A 19,053-nucleotide genomic window follows, 5' to 3' on the forward strand; every position below is an offset into this window, starting at 1 on the left:
CCAAACCAAGGAGCACCAAAATATATAAGACAGCTACTTATTGATCTTAAAACAAAAACTGACAAAAATACAATCATACTTGGAGACCTCAATACACTGCTGACAGCTATAGATCATTCATCCAAATGGAGAACCAATAAAGATATAGTGGACTTAAACAAAACACTAGAGCACCTGGATATGATAGACATCTACAGGACATTTCATCCCAAATGACTGAGTATACATCTTTCTCCAGTGTACCTGGATCATTCTCAAGAATCGACCATATGTTGGGCCACAAAAACAACATCAGCAAATTCAGAAAAATCGAAGTTGTACCAAGCATATTTTCTGATCATAAAGCCTTGAAACTAGAATTCAACTGCAAAACAGAGGAAAAAGTCCCACAAAAATGTGGAAGCAAAACAACATACTTATAAAAAATGAATGGGTCAAAGAAGAAATAAGCGCAGAGATCAAAAGATATATACAGACAAATGAAAATGACAATACGACATATCAGAATCTGTGGGATGCAGCAAAAGCAGTGATAAGAGGGAAGTTCATATCACTTCAGGCATATATGAACAAACAAGAGAGAGCCCAAGTGAACCACTTAACTTCACACCTTAAGGAACTAGAAAAAGAAGAACAAAGACAACCCAAAACCAGCCGAAGAAAGGAGATAATAAAAATCAGAGCAGAAATAAATGAAATAGAGAACAGAAAAACTATAGAAAAAATTAATAGAACAAGGAGCTGGTTCTTTGAAAAGATCAACAAAATTGACAAACCCTTGGCAAGACTTACCAAGGAAAAAAGAGAAAGAACTCATATAAACAAAATCCAAAATGAAAGAGGAGAGATCACCACGGACATCGTAGATATACAAAGAATTATTGTAGAATACTATGAAAAACTATATGCCACCAAATACAACAATCTAGAAGAAATGGATAAATTCCTAGAACAATACAACCTTCCTAGACTGAGTCATGAAGAAGCAGAAAGCCTAAACAGACCAATCAGCAGGGAGGAAATAGAAAAAAACTATTAAAAACCTCCCCAAAAGTAAAAGTCCAGGCCCAGATGGTTATACTAGTGAATTCTATCAAACATTCAAAGAAGACTTGGTTCCTATTCTACTCAAAGTCTTCCAAAAAATTGAAGAAGAAGCAATACTTCCAAACACATTTTTTGAGGCCAACATAACCCTCGTACCATAACCAGGCAAGGATGGCACAAAAAAGAAAACTACAGACCAATATCTCTAATGAATACAGATGCTAAAATACTAAACACAATACTAGCAAATCGAATACAACAACATATTAAAAAAATAATACATCATGATCAAGTGGGATTCATCCCAGAATCTCAAGGATGGTTCAACATACGTAAAACGGTTAACGTAATACACCATATCAACAAAACAAAGAACAAAAACCACATGATCTTATCAATAGACGCAGAAAAGGCTTTCGATAAAATACAACAAAATTTTATGTTTAAGACTTTCAACAAAATGGGTATAGAAGGAAAATATCTCAACATGATAAAGGCCATATATGATAAACCATCAGCTAACATCATATTAAGTGGCACAAAACTGAAGGCTTTCCCCCTTAAATCAGGAACAAGACAGGGTTGTCCACTCTCTCCACTCTTATTTAATGTGGTACTAGAGGTTCTAGCCAGAGCAATCAGACAAGACAAAGAAATAAAAGGCATCCATATCGGAAAAGAAGGAGTAAAGGTATCACTTTTTGCAGATGATATGATCCTATACATCGAAAACCCCAAAGAATCCACAAAAAGACTACTAGAAACAATAAGCCAATACAGTAAGGTGGCAGGATACAAAATTAACATACAGAAGTCAATAACCTTTCTATATGCCAACAATGAAACATTTGAGAACAAACTCAAAAGAATAATCCCCTTCACGATTGCAACAAAAAATAAAATACTTAGGAATAAACATAACAAAGAATGTAAAGGACTTACATAATGAAAACTATACACCATTGTTAAGGGAAATTGAAAAAGATATAATGAGATGGAAGAATATTCCTTGTTCTTGGTTAGGAAGAATAAATATAATCAAGATGGCCATATTACCCAAAGCAATATACAAATTTAATGCAATTCCCATCAAAATTCCTATGACATTTTTTAAAGAAATGGAGCAAAAAATCATCAGATTTATATGGAACTATAAAAAGTCCTGAATAGCCAAAGCAATCCTCAAGAAAAAGAGTGAAGCTGGGGGCATTACAATACCTGACTTCAAACTATATTGTAGGGCCACGACAATCAAAACAGCATGGTATTGGCAAAAAAAATAGACACTCAGACCAACGGAACAGAATAGAAAACCCAGAAATAAAACCACATATATATAGTCAAATAATTTTTGATAAAGGGGCCAACAACACACAATGGAGAAAAGAAAGCCTCTTCAATAAATAGTGCTGGGAAAACTGGAAAGCCACATGCAAAAGGATGAAACTGAAATACAGTTTGTTCCCTGTACTAAAATTAACTCAAAATAGATCAAAGATTTAAACATAAAACCTGAAACAATAAAGTACATAGAAGAAGACATAGGTACTAAATTCATGGACCTGGGTTTTAAAGAGCATTTTATGAATTTGACTCCAAAGGCAAGAGAAGTGAAGGCGAAAATTAATGAATGGGACTATATCAGACTAAGAAGTTTTTGCTCAGCAAGAGAAACTGATAACAAAATAAACAGACAGCCAACTAAATGGGAAATGATATTTTCAAACAACAGCTCAGATAAGGGCCTAATATCCAAAATATACAAAGAACTCATAAAACTCAACAACAAACAAACAATCCAATAAAAAAATGGGAAGAGGACATGAACAGACACTTCTCCCAGGAAGAAATACAAATGGCCAACAGATATATGAAAAGATGCTCATCTTCATTAGTTATTAGAGAAATGCAAATCAAAACTGCAATGAGATACCACCTCACACCTGTTAGATTAGCTATTATTAACAAGACAGGTAATAGCAAATGTTGGAGAGGCTGTGGAGAAAAAGGAACCCTCATCCACTGTTGGTGGGAATGTAAAGTAGTACAACCATTATGGAAGAAAGTATGGTGGTTTCTCAAAAAACTGAAAATAGAACTACCTTATGACCCAGCAATCCCTCTACTGGGTGTGTATTCCAAAAACTCAGAAACATTGATACATAAAGACACATGCAGCCCCATGTTTATTGCAGCATTGTTCACAGTGGCCAGGACATGGAAACAACCAAAAAGCCCGTCAATAGATGACTGGATAAAGAAGATGTGGCACATATACACTATGGAATACTACTCAGCCATAAGAAATGATGACATTGGATCATTTACAGCCAAATGGTGGGATCTTGATAACATTATACAAAGTGAAATAAGTAAATCAGAAAAAAACAGGAACTGCATTATTCCATATGTAGGTGGGACATAAAAGTGAGACTAAGAGACATTGATAAGAGTGTGGTGGTTACGGGGGAGGGGGGAGAGGGAGAGGGAAAGGGGGAGGGGAGGGGCACAAAGAAAACTAGATAGAAGGTGACAGAGGACAATCTGAGTTTGAGTGGTGGGTATGCAACATAATTGAATGACAAGATAACCTGGACATGTTATCTTTGAATATATGTAACCTGATTTATTGATGTCGCCCCATTAAAAAAATAAAATTATTAAAAAAAAAATCCCAGTGTTAATTAGGTTCAAGGAGCTTCCAGGTTGGTGAACACACTTATTGTATAAACTAAGAGAATGGTATAACTGAACTTCATGGGGACAGATGCCCCTGTGCTTGGGAACTTTACAGTCTTCCCTCCTTGTACCTCTTCATCTATCTGTTCATCTGTATCCTTTATGACATTTCTTTGCTATATGATAAACTGTTGAACACAAGTGTTTCCTTGAGTTCTGAGCTGTTCTAGCAAATGATGGGATCTAAGGTGGGGGAATCATGTGAACCTTCATCTTGAATCCAAATCAATAGACGTTGTGGGTAACCTGGGGGACCTACCACTTGTGATTGGCATCTGAGGTGGGGGGTAGTTTTATGAGACTTTGTCCTTAATCTGTGGAGTCTGTACTAACACTGATTAGCATCAGAATTAAATTGAATTGTAAGATACCTAACCGGTGTTTCAGAATTGCTTGATATGTGGAAAACCCAGACATCAAGAATTAAAATTATTATCAGTGTGGTAGTAAACACAGGGAGAGCGTGTTTTTCCCACATAATGTGTGATTGTTCTATTCTACCTTGTGTTTTCTGAAGAGTTTGAATATTGAATCAAATGTTTCCTTTGGAAGAAGTGATTATAAGATGTGTTGAAAGTCATTGTTCCCATCTTTTTATCCGTTCTCAAGGAATATGACTTCTTACTTGAATTTCTCTTTTTTATATAGCAAAATATATAAATAAGTAAAAATCATATAAAACTTACTTCCACCCCCCAACTGCCTGTGACTAAAAGGCCATATTTCATAAATATAAATATAGTTTTAAATCTTGGTTAGAAATCATGCTTTTCTTCTTTCTAGTAAAATAGTTGACACTTTTGCTACAACAAAGGAGCAAATAATTAAACCCAAATGAGAGTTTACCCAATAAAATATTTTTTTCCCAATAAAACATTTTTTAAAGCAAAATTTTTATTAAAATTATTTTTTGTGGCCCTGGCTGTTTGGTTCAGTGGATAAAGCCTAGGCCTGGTGTGCAGACGTCCCAAATTCAATCTCTGGTCAGGGCACACATGAGAAGCGAACATCTACTTCTCTGTCCCTCCCTCTCCCCCTTTTCTCTCTCTTCCCCTCTGTGCAGCCAATGGCTTGATTGGTTTGAGCATTGGCCTCAGGCACTGAGGATAGCTCGGTTGATTCGAGCATCAGCCCCAGGTAGGGGTTGCTGGGTGGATTACGGTCAGGGCACATGCAGAATTTGGTCTATCTTCCCTCTTCTCACTTAAAAAAAATCTTGTGTCTAATTTTGTTTTTTAATTAAAACTTTATATTTCAATTACAGTTTGCATTCAATAATATTTTGTATCAGTTTCAGGTGTATAGCACAGTCGTTAGACAATTATATACAAAGTGCTCTCCTTGATATTCCTAGTACCCATCTGGTACCATATGTAATTATTAAAATATCATTGACTATATACAATATATTTCCTATGCTGTCCCTGTGACTACTCTGTAACTACAGATCAAGAAAAAAAATTTTAAAACAGGCTCAGAAATAAAAATAATTTTGTTTTTTTGATTGAGAGACAGAGACAGAGAGAGAGAGAGAGAGACAAGCAGGGACAGTCAGACAGAAAGGGAGAGAGATGAGAAACATCAACTTGTTGCAGCACTTTCGTTGTTCATTAATTACTTTCTCATATGTGCCTTAACCAGGAGACTCCATTCAAACCAGTGACCCCTTGCTCAAGCCAGTGACCTCAGCTGAAGCTGGTGAGACTGAACTCATACCAAATGAGCCTGCACTCAAGCCAGCAGCCTTGTGGTTTCAAACCTGGGTCTTCAGTGTCCCAGACTGACACTCTATCACTGCATCACCATGGTCAGGCTTCTGGTAACTCTATTCTTAATTTATCAAAGAACCTTCATACTGCTTTCCATAGTGGCTGTACCCAGTGGTGGGATTCAGTGGGTTTTCACTACTTTGGAAGAACTGATACCCAATATTTTGTTGAGTTCTGTGAACCGGTTGTTAAAATGGTATTTGTAATCAGGGTTTTCTCTAAGATGGGTGCCTGTGCAGCTAATCAATGTGGAAATCACAAATTTATATTTATTACTTTTTTTAATGTTCATCTGCACAACAGCATATTCTAAGCACCTGCAGTAATGTTCATTCTGTCCATAGGTAAAAAAAAAATTGCAAGTGAGGATGCCAATCAAGAAGCAATATGGAAATATCTAAACAGTTTTATTGTTTTTTTGTGCCAGGTTTCATTTAACATTTTTTCATTAATATTATAATTTAAAAAAATATTTTTTTACAGAGACAGAGAGAGAGTCAGAGAGAGGGATAGATAGGGACGGACAGACAGGAACAGAGAGAGATGAGAAACATCATCATCAGTTTTTCATTGCGACACCTTAGTTGTTCATTGATTACTTTCTCATATGTGCCTTGACTGTGGGCCTTCAGCAGACCAAGTAACCCCTTGCTCAAGCCAACAACCTTGGATCCAAGCTGGTGAGCTTTGCTCAAACCAGATGAGCCTGCGGTCAAGCTGGCAACCTCAGGGTCTCGAACCTGGGTCTTCCGCATCTCAGTCCGATGCTCTATCCACTGCACCATTGCCTGGTCAGGCTTTTCATTAATATTTTAAAACTCTTATAATCTAGTTTTTTGTACCTCTTTTATTATTCTTATTTAAATATTAAATGCATGAAAAATAAACTACCTTTCAGTAGATCATTTTTTTATACATAAAATGGTCATTAGGGTAGAGAACTGGTTGTTAAATTATTTGAATTCCACCACTGGCTGTACCTATTTACATTCCACTAGTAGTGTATGAGTATACCTTTTATTCCAAATCCTCTCTAATACATTTTAGTTTTTGTCTGTTGATAATAGCTATTCTAACAGGTGTGAGGTGGTATCTCACTATAGTTTTGATTTAATTTCACTTATAGCTAGTGAAATTGTGCCTCTTTTTATATATCTGTTGGCCATTTGTGTGTCTCTTTCAGAAAAGTGTTAAGTGTCTGTTCAAGTCTTCTGCCCATTTTAAAAATAGAATTATTACTTTTACTGTTGAATTATATAAAACTTTTATATATTTTGAATATTATTGGAGGTGTTATTTGTAAATATTATTCCCAATTTGATTGGTTGCCTTTATGTTTTATTGATGATTTCTTTAGATGTGCAGTACCATTTATTTTTACCGTTTAATTTCTTTGCTTTTGAAGTCACATTTATAAAATTTCCTCTAAGAACAAGGTCTATAAGTTTAGTTTATGTTTTCTTTTATGCATGTTATTACTTCAGGTCTTATTTTTAGATCTTTGATCCATTCTAAGTAAATGTTTTTTGTATAGTGTGAAAGAGCAGTCTAGTTTCATTGTTTTGCACAAGACTTTTAAAATTTTTTAGCACTATTTATTGAAGAGGCTTTCTCTTCTCTATTGTATTTTCTGGCTCCTCTGTTGATAATTATTTATCCATAGAACCCTGTGCACTCTGTTCAAATGAAGATTGGTGCAGCCATTTTAGAGAACAATATGAGGGTTCCTCAAAAAATTGAAAATGGAACTTGTCTATGACCCAGCAATTCCACTTTTGAATATTTATCTGAAAGACACTAAAACAATAGAAAGAATATATTCACCCCTATGTTTATTGCATTGTTGTTTACAATTGCAAAGATGTGGAAGCAATCCCAGTGCCCACCAATAGATGATTGGATAAAAAACCTCTGGTACATATACACAGTGGAATATTACTTGGCCATAAAAAATGAAACCTTACCATTTGCAACAGCATGGATGAACCTAGAGTGTATTATGCTAAATGAAATAAGTATAAGACTAATACCATATATTTCATTTATATGCGGAATCTAAAAAAGAGACTAAACAAAAATATAAATCGGAAACAGAATCACAGATACAGAAAACTGACCAATGGTTGCCAGAGGGGAGAGGGGGTGGGGGATGGGTGATAAAGGAGAAGGGACTAAGAAGTACAAATGGGTAGTTACATAATAGACAAAGGGATGTAAAGTACAGCATGAGGAATATAATCAGTGATACTGTGGTGACTAAGTATGGTGGCAGGCAGGAGCTTGGGATGATAACAAGGCAATTTGTAGGGTATGTGGTTGACCACTAAACTGTAAGCTGTATACCTAAAATTGTTACAAAGTAGTATTAAATGTAAACTGTAATTAAAAAAAATAATAAAGAAAATTAGTTTCTCATATACATGTGAGTGTATTTCTGGGATCTGTTTTGTTCCATTGGTCCATGTGTCTGGTTTTCTGCCAATACAATACTGTTTTGGTTATTGTGGCCCTGTAGTATAATTTGAAGTCAGGGAGTGTATATCCTTAGCTTTGTTCTTTTTTTTTTTTCAGGATTGCTTTGGTTCTTAAGGGTCTTTAGTGGTTTCAGACAGATTTGATGAATTTTTAAAAAAAATCTTTTATTTATTTATTTATTTTTATTCATTTTAGAGAGGAGAGGGAGAGACAGAGGGAGAGAGAGAGAGAGAAGGGGGGAGGAGCAGGAAGCATCAACTCCCATATGTGCCTTGACCAGGCAAGCCCAGGGTTTTGAACCGGCAACCTCAGCATTTCCAGGTCGATGCTTTATCCACTGCGCCACCACAGGTCAGGCCAGATTTGATGATTTTTTTGTTTCTATTTCTTTAAATAATTCCATAGGGATATTTTCTGGGATTTCATTAAGTCTGTATATTGCTTTGGGTAATATGATCATTTTAACTATGTTGAGTGTTCAAATCCATGAACACAAAGTAGTCTTTTTTTGTGTCTTCTTCAAATTCTTCTAATAATGTCATAGTTGTCTGTGTAAAGGTCCTTCACATCCTTTGTTAAATTTACTTCTAGATTATTTTTTTTTGTATTTTTTTCTGAAGCTAGAAACCGGGAGAGACAGACAGACAGACTCCTGCATGCGCCCGACCAGGATCCACCCGGCACGCCCACCAGGGGGCGACGCTCTGCCCACCAGGGGGTGATACTCTGCTGCTCCGGGGCGTCAGTCTGTTGCGACCAGAGCCACTCTAGCGCCTGGGGCAGAGGCCAAGGAGCCATCCTCAGTGCCCGGGAAAACTTTGCTCCAATGGAGCCCTGGCTGTGGGAGGGGAAGAGAGAGACAGAGAGGAAGGAGGGGGGCGGGGTAGAGAAGCAGATGGGCGCTTCTCCTGTGTGCCCTGGCCAGGAATCAAACCCGGGACTTCTGCACGCCAGGCCGACGCTCTACCACTGAGCCAACTGGCCAGAGCCTACTTCTAGATATTTTATTTTTTTTATTGTAATTGCAAAATAGAAATTGATTTTTCCCTGAAATTTCATTGTTATTATATAGAAATGCAATGGACTTTTGTACATTGACTTTGTATTCTGCAACTTTACTGTTTGCTTATTGTTTCTAATAGCTTTTTGTAGGAGTCTTTAAGATTTTCTTTATAAAGAATTAGGTCATCTGTAAAATGTGAGAATTTACTTTTTCATTCCCAATGTGGATGCCTTTTATTTTTTTCTCTTGCCTGATTGTTCTGACTAGTACTATATTGAATAATGGTGAGAGTAGGTACCCTTGTTTTGTTACTGATTTTAGAGGAAAAGCTTTCAGTTTTTCACCAAGTATGATATTAGTTGGGGGTTTGCCATATATGGCTTTTACTATGTTGAAGTACTTTTTTTCTATACCCATTTTATTGAGTGTTTTAATCATAAATGGATGTTGTATTTTGTCAAATGTTTTATTTAATCTATTGATGTAATATTATTTTTTATCTTTTATTTTGTTAAAGTGGTGTAACACATTGATCAATTCAATTTGATTTTGTTAAACCATCCTTGTGCCTCTGAAATGAACTCCACTCAATTATGATGTATTATTTAAAAAATGTATTGCTGTACTTGATTTGCTGGTATTTTGTTTTGGATTTTTGCATCTATAATATATTCATCAGAGATATTGGTCTGTAATTTTCTTTTATTGTGTAGTCCTTGACAGGTTTTTGTATCAGAATAATGTTGCCCTCATAAAATGGCTTAGGAAATATTGTTTCTTCTTCAGCTCTTTTGAAGAGTTTGAGGATAGGTATTAAATTATCTTTGAACCTTTGGTAGAATTTACTAGTAAGCTATCTAGTCCTGGATTTTACTTTTTGGGAGGTTTTTGATGGCTGTTTCAATTTCCTTATTGATAAGTTTATTTAGATTTTCTACTTCTTCATGCTTCAGGATAGGAAGGTTTATATTTTAGAATTTGTTTATTTCTTGTAGGCTATCAAATTTGGTGGTATAGAGCCTTTGATAGTATTCCTGTATTTCTGTGGTGTCTAAGTTCTCCACTTTTATTTATGATTTTGTTTTGAGTTTTTTCTTTTTTCCTTACTGAGTCTACCTGGAGTTTTGTCATTTTTATTAATCTTTTTAATGAACCAGCTGTTTGTTGCTTTAATTTTTTTCTATTATCTTTTTGTTCTCTACTTTGTTTACCTGTGCACTTATTTTTATTATTATTTCTTCTACTGACTTTGGTCTTTGTTTTTATTTTTCTAGTTCTTTAAGGTAAAATGTTAAGTTGTTAATCTGAGATTTTTCTTGTTTCATGAGTAAGGTCTATAATGATATACACTTTATTTCTTTTATTGTATCCAAGAAATATTGAAATGTTGTATTTTCATTCTTGTTTTTCTTTGTATCTTTTGATCTCTTATTTCTTCTTTGACCCAGTCATTGGTTAAATAACATGTTATTTAATATCCACATATTTGTGGTTTTCCCATATGTGGTTTCACTATATGTGGTTGGAGGATATGTTTGGTATGATTCCAATCTTCTTAAACTTGTTGAGATCAGTTATGTGTCCCAACATATGGTCTATTCTTAAAAATGTTCCATGTACACTAGAGAAGAATGTATAATCTGGTGTTCTAGGGTGAAAAACTCAGTAAATATTGATTACCATTGGGTCTAAGTGTCATTTAAAGTGATATTTTGTTTTTGATTTTCTGTTTGGATGATCTGTTTATCGCTGTCAATGAAGTATTTTGGTTCCTTACTATAATTGTTTTTGTCAGTTTCTCTCTTTAGTTATGTTAGTATAGTTGCTTATATATTTTGATTCTCCAAAACATGTCTTCTTGATGTATTGTCCCCCTTATCATTATAAAATGTTCATATCTGTCTTTTGTTACATTTTTTTATTTTGAAATTTATTTTGTCAGATATAAGTAAGGCTACTCCCACTCTTCTCTGGATGCAATTTGCTTAGAGTATTTTTTTTTTTTGAATATCACTTTCTGCTTCTTCACTTTGAGTCTATTGTTGTCTTTTCAGCTAAAATATGTTTTCTAAAGGGAGCATATAGTTGTATTTTTTGTTTTTGATCCAATTTGCTACTCTGTGCCTTTTAATTTGTAAGTTCAGTCATTTATATTTAGGGTGATTATTGATATATGGGGGTTTTATAGCTATTTTATCTTTTGTTTTCTGGTAGCTCTGAGTGGCCATTGTTTCTTTCCCTTGTGTTTTTGTCTGTTATTTTAGTTTGATGGTAATTTATGATTTGTTCCTGTTTTGTCTTTTTTTTACAATATATTACATCTTTCAGTTGTAGATTATTTTTGTGATTGAAATTAGGTTTAAAAAAATGTTTTATACAATAGTCTTTTTTTTTCTGATTGCATCTTATCTCCATTTACTTGTGCAAGTTTAGTCCTTTCCACTTCTCCTTCATGTTTTTGTTGTTACAAATTATTTCTCTTTATGATGTGAGTTCAATTTTATATTGCAGTAGCTATTGTATTCTTTAAACAATTTTTAAATCTCTTTTAACCTTTATGTTATATTTAAGTGTTTAATACCCTATTCAAATGTTACAATACCCTGAACAAGGGTTGTAATTTCCTGCTTCTGTCTGTTAATCATCTTGCTTATAGTTTTATATATTTTCTTTTGTCTTTTTGTTTCAGGTAGAAAAACACCTTTCAGTATTTCCTGTAATGCAGGTATTTTGGTGGTAAATTCCTTTAGCTTCTGTATGTTTGGTAATATCTTTATTTCTCCTTCATATCTAAAGGATAACTTTGTTGGATACATTATTTTTGGCTAGTGATTTCTTTCTTTCAATAATTTGAATATTGGATTCCACTTTCTTCTAGCTTCTAGAATCTCTGCTGAAAAATATGATGATTATCTAATGGGATTTTCTTTATAGCAACTGTCTTCTTTTCTCTGACTGCCTTGAGAATTCTTTCTTTGTCATTAAATTTTGATATTTTTAGTACAATATGCCTTGGAGAAGCTATTTTTAAATTGAGATAATTACGTGTTCTGTTAACTTTTTGGAGATGTAGATCCAGTTCTTTTTATAGATTTGGAAAGTTCTCATTTATTATTTGTTTGAATAGGCTCTCAGTTCCTTTCTCCTGCTCTTCTCCTTCTGGTATATACAGTATTCTCATATTGCTTTTTTCAAATAGTTCTTATAGTTCTTTCATTATTTTCACTCTCAACTTTTTTTTTTTTCTTCTACCATCTAAGTCATTTCTAGATTTATACCTCTTGTATCACTAATTCTTCCATCTGGTCTGATCTATTTTCTATGTTCTCTAGTTCATTCTTTTTTTTTTAAATTTTATTTATTCATTTTTAGAGGGGAGAGAGAGAGAGGGAGAGAGAGAGAAGCAGAGAGAGAGAAGGGGGGAGGAGCTGGTAGTATCAACTCCCATATGTGCCTTGACCAGGCAAGCCCAGGGTTTCAAACCGGCGACCTCAGCATTTCCAGGTCGACACTTTATCCACTGCGCCACCACAGGTCAGGCCTCTAGTTCATTCTTAATCTCTTTTATTGAGTTCTTCAGCTCCAGATTTTTTTTGAAAATAGTTTCAATCTCTTTGGAGAATAAAAACCAGGTTTGTAAGAATTTGACACTTTACTGTTTAATAGGTTGATAAGTAGAGATCTTTCTTTTGTTTTTTAGTAGGTGATACTGAAGTATAAGTTTTTATTTTCTCTTACCCACACTGCTGGAGCTTCTAGGATCTTTTTGGGGGCAGTTTCTCCCTGGCCTTGGAAACTCCTCCTGAAAGAGGTGCATGTCTCCTTTATGACCCAGTATCTTGAGACATTACTCCTATGGATTGATTGGTGGGCTATTGATCTTCTGTGTGTCCCTGATGCTGCCTTCTTGTTGCTATAAGCTACCAGAAGCACTGCTCTTAGTTTACTCAGCTGTCTCTACCAGACTGTGCCTCCATGGGATGGGGGGTGGGTGGATAGTGGAAAGCAGGCTTCTGTGTCTGCGGTTCTGCTCTTCCTCAAGAGTTTAGCTGCAATGAGTACAAACCATTTAGGTGAAAAAAATTTTCCCCAGTCCTTTTACAAACTGCCAAATGAGGATTTTACTGCTGGGTGGGCCACAGGGGGGTGGGGTAGGCAGATTTTCACATCTGTAGAATCATTTTCCTGGTACTGGTGGGCTTTGGAGCGCTGGGATTTTCTTTTACTTTTACTTTTTTCTTTCTTTTACAGCATTTCTGTGCCCCTGACCCTGGGCACAGTTTCAATGTGGGCCAGCCATTCAGGCCCAATTGCTGTCACTAACCCTCTGGTCTGGTCTGTCAGTGAGGGCTGTACTTCACCCTTCAATTGTCCTCTTGAGCTGAAGCAAGTACTGGGCTGTGTGTGGCTTCTATCTCTGTCCTTCTTCTCCATCCTGTCTTCGCTGTTCACTCAGATATGCCCACCTTTAGATAGCTCAATGCGCCAATGTCTCAGATGTGTTTGCATGTTGAGTAGGGAATCTTTTGTTGAATTGTAGCTGTCCAATTTGTAATTTCAAGGGGAGAAACCTGGAGATTTTTTCAGGCCACTGTGCTGCTAATGTTGCTTTCTGCAGCATCTTTACACATACTTATTTGCCATCTTAATATCTTTGACGTAATGTCTACTAAGGTCTTTGGTGTATTTTCTTTTTTTATTTAATTTAAAAAAATTACAGATTTTTAGAAAGAGAGAGAGAGATTTGTTTCTTTCACTTATTTATACATTCCTTGGTTGATTCTTGTATGTGCCCTGACTAGGGAATCAAACCTGCAACCTTGACATATTATAGTGTTTTCGACTGCTGGTCTGCCAGAAATTTTGTGCTGGTCCTTGAAAGAGTTAACCATCCTGATGTAATGTGAAAATTATAGACCCAATGGGTTAAGAAACCTCTGTGTTACGGGATGACGCTCTAACCAACTGAGCAACCTGGTCAAAACTTGTGTTTTTTCAAGTGGGTTGTTTACTTTTCTTCTTCTTCTTTTTTTTTTAAATGAGAGGAGATGAGATAGTAAGACAGACACCTACATGCACCCCGACCAGGATCTACCTGGCAACCCTTGTCTGGAGCTGATGCTCAAATCAACCAAGCTCTCCTCAGTGCCTGGGGCTGACGCTTTAACCAACTGAGCCACTGGCTGCAAGAGGGGCAGGGGAGAGAAGGGGGAGGAGGAGGGGGAGAGAAGCAGATGGTCACTGCTCCTGTGTGCCCTGACTCAGAATTGAACCCAGGATGTTCATATGCCAAGTCAATGCCCTCTTCACTGAGCAAACCAGCCAGGGCCTTGTCTTTTTATTCTTTTGGCAGTGTTTTTTCATAGAGAAGTTTAAATTTTAATGAAGTCCAGCTTATCAATTATTTCTTTCATGGATAGTACTTTTGGTGTTGTATCTAAAATATCTTCACCATACCCAAGGTTATCTAGGCTTTCTCTTGTGTTATCCTCTAGGAGTTTTATAGTTTTGTGCTTCATATTTGTTCTGTAATCCACTTTAAGTTAATTATTGTGAAGGGTATGAGGTCTGTGCCTAGACTGATATTTCTTGCATGTGAGTATGCAGTTGATCCAGCACTATGTGTTGAAAAGATCATCTTTGCTGCATTGTATTATCTTTGCTTTTATGTCAAAGATTGGTTGACTGTATTTATGTGGGTCTATTTCTGGTCCTATTATTCTGTTCAATTCTTTTTTTTTTTCTCCTGTAAGTTCCTCTCCTCTATTCTGTTGTTTACCCAGTGGAGTTGGCTTTATTTATGCTACTGAGTATGCTGTCTGGCTCCCATGTCAGTGTTTAGATATATGTAATTTATATTATAAGGAATCATCACTTGGGACTTACAAGTTTCTCTGGAATTTATAGTCCTTGACAGAATACAAGTGGCATGGTTGTACTTCTTAATAAACGAATATTCTAATAGGACAAAATATCTTTGAGAACATCTTGCTTCTACTCCTTTCCCCGAAATCTTTCTAAATTATATTTAGCAGATAAGGGTTTTTCAGGAATTCTTAAAGTGCCACACAGACTCTATCTGTTTCCTTTTCTTTCATTGCCTCTCTATTTCTTTCTGTATTTTGTCTTCATCTGTTTTAATTCTTGTCCAGAATTTAGAGTAATAGTTCCCTTATGAAACACTTCTGTATGTGGATTTATTTTTATAAATTTGTCCTGAACTTTGAGTTCACATTTTTTTTGTTCAATGCTCTCTGAACATTTAATTGGCCTCCTGCCCCTCCAAAGGGTGCCCTACTTCTGCTGCCTTTAAAACCTCAGAACATTGGTATCAAGCTCAGACACCACTTTATCACCCACAGTCCTGCAGTAGGTGGTTTTTCAGATAGATTGTATACAGTTGTTGTTTTGGACATCACTAAGATTGAAGTCTTCCCCTTCTTCCAGCAGGCAGGGAATTAGGTGGTGATCTCAGCCTCCAGCTTGCTTTGATGTTCATCAGAACCTCATACTCCTGGGTCTGGCACTGCCCCTCTACCCTGGTTGTGGCTGGTTCTGACTTCAGGTGCAGCAGAATCCTGTTGAGCTATTCCATCTACTTGGCATAGCACATCTCCACCTCCTTCAGACTGTCCTCCAAACTGGTCTTCAGATTTTTCATTGAGTCCAGGTTCATCTCCAGTGACTCCAGTGACTTGGCTGTACGACTCAGCTCTGTGAGTGTCATCTTAGCACCTCCTATCACAGTAGTTGGCGAGGTGACTACTCTGGTGCTCAACTCAATCTGCAATCTGCTGGCACTAGTACTTGTATAGATCTTCTTGGTTCTTCTGAGCAAGTTTGTCATATTGGGCCCAGATGTCCACCATGATCTCTCAAAGGTCCTGAGATTTGGGGGCATTCAATGCCATGGTCAGCCCATAGTTGACAATCTGCTTTTGTAGACCATTTACTTCCTTCTTGTGGTTCTTCATGAAGAGCAGCTGCTCCTTAAGAGTTTCAATTTCTGTCTCCAGCTGCGGCTGAATGATACTAGTGTCATCAGTGACTTTTCAGAGACCATTGATCTCACTCTCCACAACCTGGCACATGGCCAATTCTGTGTCATACTTGACTCTGAAGTCATCATCAGCAAGATGGGCATTGTCAATCTGCAGAATGATGCAGACATTCCCCACAGAACTTGCAAAGACTTTAGCCCTCAGGTCCTTAATGGTCTTGAAATAATGCTTTCATTCTCTGACCTGGGGTACCTTCTTCTCCAGGTGTTCCTGAATTTTGTTCTCCAGTTTCTGATTATTAGCCTCTAGGCTTCTCACCTTTCCCAGGCAAGAGGCCAGGTGGTCATTAAGGCATTGCATAGTCTCCTCACTCTGGATTCCCTTTATACCTGTGAGGCCTCCAGTCATCTCTGCACCCAGGCCCCAGGACCCCTAGGTGTTTCATATGCTGGTGGAGTGGGACATGGAAATACAGGAGCTGTAGCCCCAGGGACTGCATGGAGGCTGGTTGTACCACTGGCTGGCAGGCCTGGTGGCTGGGTGACCTCACAGAGCCCATGGTCTGGTAGTTTGTGGAGAAGCTGGAGCAGGTGCTAAAACTCATGTTTTTTCAGGAAGGAAAATGAGAAGCCCAGAGTCAGGTTCAAGGAGCAGTTTCAGTTCACATTTTAAATAAGCTACAGTTAGCATTCATATGAATTTTCAGTAACACTTGATGGAGATAATTTTTAAAAGCCATGCCTGGGAGTTGGGAATATAAAAGGAGGGAAATCAGGTGGCAAAGCTGGAACAAGAATTTTTGCAGTACAGTCCTGGGCAAGAGTCAAGAAGCTGAGCCAAGTTACACCTGAGCCAGATGGCAGCACTCCTGCCTGTGAGCAGGAGGAGGGAGCCTGGTCAGGTGAGAGAAACTGCTGGAGCCAGTGCCCAAGGCACTGCAAACTTCTGGTGTGTTTCCAGCCCAGAAGTATCATGGAGGCATTAAGGCTGTACAACCCAGATAGATGGAAAATCTGAGAAATACCAATTTAATTATAGGGTAAGCTAAAAAAATTATAGAAAGTTTACTCAAAGATTTTTCATCTCAAGTTTCAGAAAACTATGGAGATTGTTAGTGGCCTTCTCAATACTAGTCTTAAAAAAATCCTTACTAAAAAGAACCTTCTCTTTGATTAGGGAGACAATATACCATCTGAGAACTGCATTATCTAGCCTCCTTTGCAGTTAGAGGTGGACATGTGACTAATTCTATCCAATGGGTACAGGTGGAAGTTGTGGAGTAGGGCTATATGGAAAGTACCTTCAAAAGGGGGTTAACTCAGCCTTCAAGTTGCTTTTGCTTTTCCTTCCTCCTATCTGAAATAGAGTTGTGGTCACTGGAGCTATTGTGGTCAATTTGTAAATGTGATACCTTGAGGTTAGAAGATATGTGCTAAAGATTGTGGAGAAAAAGATAGGAGGCCAGGACACTGATGAAGCCACTATATCATCCAGGGAATACTTTCTTTTCCTTCCTTCCTTCCTTCCTTCCTTCCTTCCTTCCTTCCTTCCTTCCTTCCTTCCTTCCTTCCTTCCTTTCTTCCTTCCTTTCTTCCTTCCTTTTTTCCTTCCTTCCTTTCTTCCTTCTTTTTTTCTTTCTTTCTTTCTTTCTTTCTTTCTTTCTTTCTTTCTTTCTTTCTTTCTTTCTTCTTTCTTTCTTTCTTTCTTCTTTCTTTTCTTTCCATGTAAGAACAGTCGGGTCATTGTCACAGATGAATATAATTTCTAATGGTCAGAGATTCTTCATCTCTTAGACCATGTTGAGACATGGAAAGGAGACACATCCTCACTCTGTGTCAGAAAATTATAAAGGCGTTTAACCTTGAAGAAAGGACCAGATATTGAAAAAGTCAATCTTTTATTTCAGATTAAAACTCTATTTTTCTTGCAGATTCCAAAAAATAACAAATTCTTGTAAGAAAAAATCCAAACAAAACTAAAATGTGCAGAATGGAAAGCGAGACTATCTTCTGATTTCTATTCTCTAGAGTAACCACTATTAATTGGGTTTTGTGTTTTTCAAAAAATTTCCCTCTTTGTATATAGACACATAAAAAATTTAAAAATTTTTCTTGAGACCAGAAGATGGCAACAGAGTAGGCGGATGTTCCAATTCTCACCCCCCAGAACCAAATTGGTATGCAACTTAATTTAAGGATATTCATCTTGAAAAACCAACTTTGGACTAAACTAAGAGGAATCTATAACCAAGGAACACCGAAAAAGCCACACTGAGACTGGTAGGAAGGGCAGAGATGTAGAAAGGGCTGCCCTGCTCCCTGGAGTGAGCAGCAGCCCAGAGGGACTCTCACGGTGGGGTGGGTTGCCCTGAGAATTGTGGGTCCTCATCCCCAGGACTGGAGCCCCAGCCTAAAGCCCCAGAGACTAGAAGAGGCGTATGGACAATATTTAGCTGAGAGAGAGCTGGGTTATGTTTGCGAGAAAGAGACAGAACCCTCAGACCCAGGCTCCATCTTAAAGGGATGGTGCAGAAAACCTTGTTCACAGCCATTGGACCAGGGCTTTGATGGCAGAGGAGAGCTGAAAGAACTGGAATTGCGAGAGGAGAGTGTAAACTTGGAAACCCAAGAAGAGACACTGTGGGGAATGGCCACTGGAACCCCTGTGCTGAGTCATTCTCCAATAATAAAGTGGCCATTTTTTTTTCTGGGAAAAGCAACACCAACAAAGGGAAGCAATTACCATGTCCACTGGAGGCTCTCCTGCTCTAGTCAGAGTAAAGAGTTGCTCAGAAGCAGGAGGCATGTCAGAGACACAGGTTTTGAGTGCTGAGGTCTGAGCTATACCCCCACCCCCCACTGCTGAGTGCTCACTGGAGAACAGGTGGGCCCAAAGGAGGTGGTGGCAGCAGCGTTCGCATTAGTGTCTGCATGCATGTGGGGGCTGCTGTGGCAGTGGCAGCAGAAGTGGTGGGGTGCTGGTGGACAGACTAAGCCTCTGCATCTTGGAGGCCACACCT

At 37.4% G+C, this 19,053-nt stretch overlaps 1 pseudogene; it reads right to left on the bottom strand.

Annotated features, from left to right (window-relative positions):
• Positions 1-15,342: 15,342 nt before the first annotated feature.
• Positions 15,343-16,638, bottom strand: LOC136381508 (keratin, type I cytoskeletal 18 pseudogene; annotated as a pseudogene).
• Between the last annotated feature and the right edge of the window lie 2,415 nt (positions 16,639-19,053).

Source organism: Saccopteryx leptura, chromosome 9, assembly GCF_036850995.1.
Source record: "Saccopteryx leptura isolate mSacLep1 chromosome 9, mSacLep1_pri_phased_curated, whole genome shotgun sequence".
NCBI classification, from domain to species: Eukaryota; Metazoa; Chordata; class Mammalia; order Chiroptera; family Emballonuridae; genus Saccopteryx; species Saccopteryx leptura.